This window comes from Lolium rigidum, chromosome 7, assembly GCF_022539505.1.
Source record: "Lolium rigidum isolate FL_2022 chromosome 7, APGP_CSIRO_Lrig_0.1, whole genome shotgun sequence".
Lineage (NCBI taxonomy): Eukaryota > Viridiplantae > Streptophyta > Magnoliopsida > Poales > Poaceae > Lolium > Lolium rigidum.
The window spans coordinates 132,612,788-132,623,280 of NC_061514.1; positions in this window are offsets into that span (position 1 = coordinate 132,612,788).

Here is a 10,493-nt window from a genome sequence, read left to right on the forward strand (position 1 = left end):
TGACACTTGGTTGAAACATATGTAATGCAATGATAATCCATGGAAATCCGAGCTAATTAGGACAAGGTGCGAGCACTATTGGTATTCGATGCATGAGGCTTGCAACTTATAGGAGGTTTTATGCATAACACCTATGAATTATTACTACCGTTGACAAAAAAATTTCCATGTTTTCAAAATAAAAAGCTCTAGCACATGAGTAATCCCTGCTTCCCTCTGCGAAGGGCCTTTCTTTTACTTTATGTTGAGTCAGATTACCTACTTCTTTCTATCTTAGAAGCAAACACTTGTGTCAACTATGTGCGTTGATTCTTACATACTTGCTTATTTGCATTAATCATATTACTTTGTGTTGACAATTATCCATGAGATATACATGTTGAAAGTTGAAAGCAACTACTGAAACTTAAATCTTCCTTTGTGTTGCTTCAAAACCTTCTATTAAGAATCTATTTCTTTATGAGTTAACTCTTATGCAAGACTTGTTGATGCTTGTCTTGAAAGTACTATTCATGAAAAGTCTTTGCTATATGATTCAGTTGTTTAGTCATTATCTTTACCATTGCTTTGAATCACTTCATTCATCTCATATGCTTTACAATACTATTGATCAAGATTATGTTGGTAGCATGTCATTTCATAAATTATCCTTGTTATCGTTTACCTACTCGAGGGCGAGTAGGAACTAAGCTTGGGGATGCTTGATACGTCTCCAACGTATCTATAATTTCTTACGTTCCATGCTAGTTTTATGACAATACCTACATGTTTTATTCATACTTTATATCATTTTGATGCATTTTCAGGTACTAACCTATTAACAAGATGCCACAGTGCCAGTTCCTGTTTTCTGCTGTTTTTGGTTTCAGAAATCCTACACAGGAAATATTCTCGGAATTGAACGAAACAAATGCCCACGGTCTTATTTTCCACGGAGGCTTCCAGAACACCGAAGAGGATATGAAGAGGAGCCACGAGGCGGCCACACCCTAGGGGGCGCGGTCCCACCCCTGGTCGCGCCGCCCTATGGGGTGGGCCCCTCGGGACTCCACCGACATCGCCCCTTCGCCTATATATTCTCCCAGAAGTGAAAACCCTAAAACAATCGACGATATTCCACGAAGAGTTCCATAGCCGCCGCCATCGCGAAGACAAGTTTCGGGGGACTGAAGTCTCTGTTTCGGCACGCCGCCGGGGCAGGAAATTGCCCCCGGAGTCATCTCCATCGACACCACCGCCATCTTCATCGCCGTTTCTGTCTCCCATGATGAGGAGGGAGTAGTTCTCCCCCGAGGCTGAGGACTCTACCGGTAGCTATGTGGTTCATCTCTCTCTCCCATGGTGTGATCTTTATGTGATCATGAGCTTTGTATCACTATTAATCTATGTGTTACTCTAGTGATGTTATTAAAGTAGTTTATTCCTCCTCCATGATGTAAAGTTGACAGTGTGTACATCATGTAGTACTTGGCGTAGGTTATGATTGTAATCTCTTGTAGATTACGAAGTTAACTATTACTATGATAGTACTGAAGTGATCTATTCTCCCTTTCATAGCTATTGTTGACAGTGTGTATGCTATGTTAGTACTCGGTCTAAATTGCAATGGTCAATTATACACTCTAGAGGTTACTTTAATATGAACTCCGGACGTTGTGGAGCTTGTTTACTCCGGCTTGAGGTGTCCTTTTATAGCCCTACACAATGAACGGTGTTTGTTATCCAACAAGAGAGTGTTTGAAAGTAGCACAAGTGAAGAGAAGTTATTTATTTATGTTATCATTGTTGAGAATGTCCACTAATGAAAGTATGATCCCTAGGCCTTGTTTCTAAGCATTGAAACACCGTTTCCAACAAGTTCTGCTACATGTTTGCTTGCTGCCATTTTTATTTCAGATTGCAATTACTACTTACAATCATCCATATTACTTGTATTTCACTATCTCTTCGCCGAACTAGTGCACCTATACATCTCGACAAGTGTATTAGGTGTGTTGGGGACACAAGAGACTTCTTGTATCTTAATTGCAGGGTTACTTGAGAGGGATATCTTTGACCTCTACCTCCCCGAGTTCGATAAACCTTGGGTGATTCACTTAAGGGAAACTTGCTGCTCGTTCTACAAACCTCTCGCTCTTGGAGGCCCAACACCGTCTACAGGAATAGAAGCGTGCGTAGACATCGGTGTGATGCGTACGACAGCGAGTTTTCCCTCGGTAAGAAACCAAGGTTATCGAACCGAGTAGGAGATGAAGGCCACGTGAAGGTTGTTGGTGAAGGAGTGTAGTGCGACGCAACACCAGGGATTCCGGCGCCAACGTGGAACCTGCACAACACAATCAAAATACTTTGCCCCAACTTAACAGTGAGGTTGTCAACCTCACCGGCTTGCTGTAAACAAATGATTAAACGTATGGTGTGGAGAATGATGTTTGCTTGCAAAGAACAATACAGAACAATGATTGCAGTAGGTTGTATTTCAGATGTAAATGAATGGACCGGGGTGCACAGTTCACTAGTGGTGTCTCTCCAATAAGATAAATAACATGTTGGGTGAACAAATTACAGTTGGGCAATTGACAAATAGAGAGGGCATAACAATGCACATACATATCATGATGACTAGTATCAGATTTACTTAGCGCATTACGTTAAAGAACATAGACCGCTATCCAGCATGCATCTATGCCTAAAAAGTCCACCTTCGGGTTAGCATCCGCACCCCTTCCAGTATTAAGTTGCAAACAACAGATAATTGCATTAAGTACTGTGCGTAATGTAAACAATACAAATATCCTTAGACAAAACATTGATGTTTTATCCCTAGTGGCAACAACACATCCACAACCTTAGAACTTTCTGTCACTGTCCCAGATTCAATGGAGGCATGAACCCACTATCGAGCATAAATACCCCTCTTGGAGTTACAAGTATCAACTTGGCCGAGCCTCTACTAGCAACGGAGAGCATGCAAGATCATAAACAACACATATATGATAGATCGATAATCAACTTGACATAGTATTCCATATTCATCGGATCCCAACAAACACAACATGTAGCATTACAAATAGATGATCTTGATCATGATAGGCAGCTCACAAGATCTAAACATGATGGCATAATAGGAGAAGACAACCATCTAGCTACTGCTATGGACCCATAGTCCAAGGATGAACTACTCACGCATCGGTCCGGAGGCGGGCATGGTGATGTAGAGCCCTCCGGTGATGATTCCCCTCTCCGGCAGGGTGCCGGAGGTGATCTTCAGAACCCCCCGAGATGGGGTTGACGGCGGCGGCGTCTCAGTAACTTTTCTCGTATCGTGGCTCTCGGTACTAGGGTTTTCCGATACGAAGGATTATATAGGCGAAGATGCAGCGTCGGGGGAGCCAGGGGGTGGCCTCCCCATAGGCCGCGCGCCTGGGCGCTTGGCCGCGCCGCCCTGTGGGGTTGGCCCCCTGCTGGCCGCCTCCGACTCTTCTTCGGTGTTCTGGAATCCTCCGTGGAAAATAGGGCCGTGGGCTTTTGGTTCGTCCAATTCCGAGAATATTTCCTGTGTAGGATTTCTGAAACCAAAAACAGCAGAAAACAGGAACTGGCGCTTCGGCATCTTGTTAATAGGTTAGTACCGGAAAATGCATAAAAATGATATAAAGTGTATATAAATGAGTATTGCCATAAAACTAGCATGGAACATAAGAAATTATAGATACGTTTGAGACGTATCAAGCATCCCCAAGCTTAGTTCCTACTCGCCCTCGAGTAGGTAAACGATAAAAAGGATAATTTCTGAAGTGACATGCTACCATCATAATCTTGATCAATACTATTGTAAAGCATATGAGATGAATGAAGTGATTCAAAGCAATGGTCTATAGTTTACTAACAAAAAGATAATGAATAAACAACTGAATCATATAGCAAAGACTTTTCATGAATAGTACTTTCAAGACAAGCATCAAAAAGTCTTGCATAAGAGTTAACTCATAAAGCAATAGATTCTTAATAGAAGGTTTTGAAGCAACACAAAGGAAGATTTAAGTTTCAGCGAGTTGATTTCAACTTTCAACATGTATATCTCATGGATAATTGTCAACACAAAGTAATATGATGAGTGCAAATAAGCAAGTATGTAAGAATCAATGCACACAGTTGACACATGTGGTGACCCAGCGTACCACTGCATGGTGTAGTACACAAGTCGTTGACATAACACAAGTGAAACACCGTTCCACTCATATTACATCTCTCAGAGCGGTACAACAGAAACATATGCGAGTCCAAGGTATGTCTATAGAAGCACACACGAACTGTTTACATAAGATCAACACAGCCTCTTACTTTACAGTGAGGTAAAACTTCAAATAAAGCTCCAGAAGAACGACTCGTAGTCTATCTTATTGCTAACTCAAGTTTAAGAGCTAATTGGCTTGCTATAGAACTCTAGCTACTTAGGTGCTAGGATTAGGGAAAGGTTCCCTTTTATTACTAGTCTAGGTTTCCATTATAGCTCATGCAGAAGTTGACTCCATTGACTTCTTTGATTGGATTCTTCATCTTGTTGCAGTTGACTCCTTTGTCTTTGAGTTCCACGGTAGTTTCTCCTTCTGTGCCTTGATCTAAGAAGGGGGTTCAAATGGGAGGGAATGAGTACGAGCGTACTCAGCAAGTTCATATTAGGAAATAGGTGTATTATGCACTAGCTACAGCCATAGACCAGAAAGTCATAGGCCAATGCAAGTTTTCATAATTTTTTTTTCAAAAGGTTTATTTTATTCTGAAAACTATGCCCGTCAGTCTTCACAGGTTGACCAGAACTTCATGGAGTTCCTTTCCTGCCGCGTTCGCAGTTCCCTTCCCGGAACAGGGAGTGACAAGTCACAATTTGATACACTCTGCAGAGGTGCGTTACTTTTCCCATAAGAGAACTTATCCTTGATACCAACCGGGTGTACTTTCCCGTCCACACTTCCTTGGTGTAGGGCCAGGTGTAAGGTCCAAGCCAATCACCGCCTTCTCCGCGATCGCAAACCCACCCTTTTGTCCAACCGCACACCCCCAGTAGACTTCTTCCGATAATACGGCTTTACTCACAGTGTACTTTGGACAATCCATCATAGACCGTAGAGCTCAACATCACACACGGATGGGGCTTTAAAAGGCTATCCCAACCTACGGCAGTGCCTCCAACACCCCGCAGCTCTACCAGTCCGTTGGCGTGCAGAAGGGAAAAGATACAGCTGACTTCCCCAGAGCCATTATAGATCTTATGGTCAACGCGATATGTACGGCGCTAGAATCACTGGACGGCATTGGTATTTAGTCCTAGATGAGTAGTACCCATGCAATGGAACCTCCACCATATCAACACATACCATGGTTCCATTGCCCACCACATAGTCATATTCATAATTGTAAAATAATACTTTGCTTTTCAATGCATGAGTGATAAGTATAGTACTTTGCATATAGTTTGATACAAATAATCAAATGACATGAGCAAGCGATGAACTTGCCTTTCTTGACTGCAAGATTATGCAGGCAAAAGCTTCGATACGTGAGAATTCCAAATTCTGAAATACCATCATTGTCCGGTAAGGACAATGTTTAAAGAACTGGCAAAGATGCTATAATGCATAGTATGAGATGCAATCGCCCCGAGCGTAACCTAATCCCGATGATTTAGGATTGATGAGTTGTAAAGATTTCTTTAGGGTGTGTTGCACTTTTAGAATGGTTCTCAAACAAGGTTATTATTAGGGTTGGTGATATTAATAGCATAAACAAGTAATATAAGGTATTATAACAAGTATACACATAAAGGAATAGTGATTGCATAAGAAATCAAGATTAGTTGTCCATTTTAAGTTCTACAGGTCATGGTTGACGATTACTTATATTATACTTCAAAAGAATAACTTTTGAAGAACATGTTGATTAAGAAATAATGAGGATTTCAAAGATGAATTAGGGCTTCTAAGGTTTGATTGACATTGGTACTTCAAAAGAATAACTTTTGAAGAACAGGTTAAATAAGAATATGAACTACTATACATAGGAGCTATGGCTTTCTAGGGTTTACTATTGGATTCATTTAGTTCACTAATAGAAACTAGTTGGGTTCTTTAAGTAGAATGGGTTTATAGGTAGCAAGTATGGATAGGGTTATTACCATGGTTTCCCATATACATCATATCAAAGGATGGTTATTAAGATGGTTCCATAGGTTTGCTATTAGGTTTACTATGGTTTCATATTTGCTTTACCAAATAATCTCTAATGGTTTCTAAGCTAAGTGGCTTATCATTTCCTAAGTAGGGTTTAGTGGAATAGAAGCATGTGTTGTGTATTGCTACATAAGGTTGGTACTAGGGTTTATCTTATGGTTCTACTAGGGTTTGATGATTAAGGTTTATCCTAATGGTGTGGTATAATGGAGTGGTAATCAATGGTACTAATCCAATTAACAAGCTAGGGTTTGCATCTAGGTGGCACTAGTGAATCATATAGGTTTTAATTAAGAATAGGAACATGAAATGATAATCTCATGTGACTTGGTTTTATGATAGTAGATCATAAGCATGCATTCATTGGTCATATATTATGGTTCTCTATGTAAGGGAAATTTCACATGATCACATGGGTTAAATCTTTAGGGTTTTAGAGTTAAAGCATTTTCAAATGATCACATGACATAAACCCCGAGGGTTTTAGGATTGAAACTATTTTAGGGTTTTTAATTTGAAGTAATGGTCAATTAGGATTTTCATGTGATTAAATATAACCATAAAGAAACAATTTATGATGAACACATAAAATAATGGGTTCAAGGTCTTACTTATATTAGAACTAGGGTTTCTAAATTATGGTACAGCTCTTAAAATGATAATTTACAAATGAGATGTGGTTACTAATTATTTTGAAATAAAATAAATAAGGAATTTAACATTATATTATTTTTACAAAACTTAAGTAAAATATGATGAATACTATTAGGGTTTAGGGGTTTTAAATAATAATTTAAGTAATGATTAATTTAGGATTTTCATAGGTTTAGTTATAACCATCTAGAAATATTTGTTGTTTTATATGGCATCTTAATGCAAAGTAATATTTAATATTTTATTTATGTAAAAAGAAAAATTAAAACAAGAAATTATATGTTTAGTATTTAGGACTTAATGATTAAAGATTTAAATTAGCCTTCTAACATTTAGAGGAAAATTCAAATTATTGTTCCTTTGATTTTAAAGTATTTTCTTTATATTATTATTATAAAGGTAAGTTTATGTTACTCACTTTTATTTATGGGTTGTTATTTATTTAATCTTTAGATGATATAATTTTATAGGGAAAAGAGAATAAAATAAATAAAAAATGGACCAAATGGCCCAATGGGCTGGCCCAGCTAGTCTGGCTGGACCAGAACGACTCACCCTGGTCTGGGTCAAACCCAGACCCGATGCTCCCTCACTCGTTGCCCTCTCCTTCTCTCATCTTTACGCACACGCATGCACACGCTCCCATGGCCCCTGCCGCCTCGACGATCTTCCCCGGCCACCACCGGCTCATCCAGGCGTCGGCGAGATGGGGATTTGCTCCGCCTTGACCAGCTCTGTAACTACTTCTCGCCGATTTAATTTCCGTGGCTTTTTCCGTTCGCCCCAACCTAGGAACCCTAATTCCCCCCATGCGATTCCGGCCACCGCTGTCTTTCGCCGCCGCCGCTCCCCGGCGTGGCTCCGCTCACTCGCTCTACTCCGCTTACTGTGAGCTACCCTCACCCTTCTCTGTTTATGATTATGCATTGGTGGCTTGTGTGATTATGGTATAGCTCTTATCTACTAAACATACACTGTTTTGTTAACTGAAAGAGTTCAGTGGTACTACTGTTTAGTCTTAATTGAGCTCAAACATGCCGGTGATTTCAATGCTGCTACTATTGTTGTATACTTTCCTTGATGGCTGCTTGTGAACTGATAATTGGAGGTGGTATCCTGTGTTGGTTGACTAGAACATGGCTGGAATATCACTACTACTTGTATAATACTTGGTTGGCCTGAGATTATTTCCTAGGCGCTATGTAAATCCTGGTGACATGTTAATTAATAGTGGCTGTTTATGGTGATGACTCAATCAAATGCATAAATGGTACTGGACAGATCCTTGCTTAATAAATACAGTGATGCCTCTAATTGGATAATTAGTCATCCAGACATGTGTGGCTGGTTGTATTTCTTTTACTGATGAAACTGTACATATACTACAACATGCACTATTGATTTGAGGTTTGGTTTGGGGTTTGAATATGATATAAATTGATGCCCCATTTAATTCATGGTTGAATTCAAGCAATGAAATAGATGTACTATTGCTGGATGATTTATTTGTTGAATTCTGGTGAGCTTATGGTGTGCTTATTATCCTCTAATTGATAGGGATACTTACTGGATCATGTGCATACATGACATTGTGGTTATGTGGATGGCTTGCTTATACTTAAGCTGATGATTTTGTAGCTTTGATTTGCTGCCTTTTCTTCTTCTGCATAAGTGCCCATGTGCCTCTTACCAACATATCTACCCTGTGGTGCCTCAATGAGTGTGCACATGGTATGAATCTGTTAGAGTGAGACCTGGTGCTGTTGTGCTTGTGTAAAATGAGAAATAGGCATTGGTCATAGCTGTAGAGTCAGTTGATGCAATCTGTCCATCCAAGCTCCTAATGATGCTTGAATTAACTTGAATGGACAGATCGATGCTTGCTTTAGCCGATGATGCAAAGGCCGAGGCTCAATATTGGATAAGGACAGATACTAAAAGATGGCTTTCCCAATCTCGATGATGTTGCAGCATAGCACCTCTATGCCTATCTGAGAAAATAGATCCCTCCAACCCTCCTAGATCAAAATCTAGCTGCAGGGTATAAGGACCTGATGGCTTCATGTTTTCCCCCGTATTTCACTTCATGTGGTTATGCAAATGCAAGAACAGATATTTGCATTTCTGGTGGATTCCTACCTTCTGATCTTGATAGCTTGAGCTTCTTGATTACGGAGTAAAACCTTTTCCTTGTGCTAGCCTGTAGCTCCTGATGGCTTGATTTGCTTCCTGATGGTTTTGAGTGGCCAACTATGGGTGTTCCTGAGTTCTACCTTTTCTGGATAACTACTGATGTGTGTGTGCTAGGAGAACTGCTGGTACTATTTATACTGTTGTAGCTGTGTTGACAACACACCAAACTGCATGTGTGTGTGAGCTTCCTGCCTGTGTGGTGCAAGTTTCCACCAGGTGCATCTCCCCTTGAGGATCAGCTCGGCCACCAAAATATCTATACTGTTTATCTTATTCTAACCTTGCCATTTCGCAATCACTTCCCTTTTTGTGTTTTGTTTGTTTTGCAGGTGATTGAGTTGTACAAGAAGATGATGTTGATCTTCTAGATTTAGTTTAGGATTTAATTTTCCTTTTCTCATACTTGTAATTGTAATTAAATTATTTCCCTTATTCACTTTGTAAAGACTTTGTATTATTGTGTCAATATTAATAAAGAAATATTTTCCTTAATGTGTAATGTCTTCGTTTGTGAATCACTTGACTGGTTTTATAATTCAACTTCATCTGTAACTTTATTTCTTTTGATGAGAATTGGAAATAATTGAATGATACAAATTGTAATAGGATTTGAATTCCTTATTTATTTTGAATTTCACATAATATTTGAGTAAACCTATTGTAATTTATAAATGGTTAGGAATTCAAATTTCAATCTGAATTCTTATTTGAATTTATGTCTTTCATATTTGAATTTGAATTCAAACTATTTCCCTCGAAAACATAACAATCAATAAAGGTCATGTCAAAATTTATCGCACTTGTGTCGATGACATACATCAGTTCCATCGACACAAGAGAAACCTTGCTCACTTTGTGTCTTAGATGAACGCGCGAAAATTCCCCGGATTTTCTATGCATGAATGAAATGCACACTCTCGTGTTCTCTCTTTTTCTTGTCTCTAATCCTGGGATATTACAGCCTCTCCCCCTTAAACTGAACTTCGTCCCGAAGTTCGAACGCTCTCATGTTTCGGAAGGTGGAATTGATTTGATCAGATCACGATCTCTTTCAACTCCATGGTGATCTCATTTGATACAATTGGATATATAATTTGTCGAGATCCTTCTTGGAGTTTTCTGATGTCTGGCACTGATACTTTCTTCCATTCTATGATTTCTTCCAACACTCCAAGCTTATTGTCTTGCTCTTCAACGATTCTTGGATTAGGACATCTTATTGTGCTAATGGACTTTATTATTGGTTGTGATGACAACTTCCTATCTGGGTACTCAAAGGTTGGTTCCACCAGTTGCGGCAATCCAGCTGCGGTGCCCAAACCTTAAGTCTAAAGGATTGGTTTAAAGTAAGGTATTGTTTTCCCTTACTACCATAACGAAAGTAATGGTACTTAGTAAGGTATTTACAATAGGCAT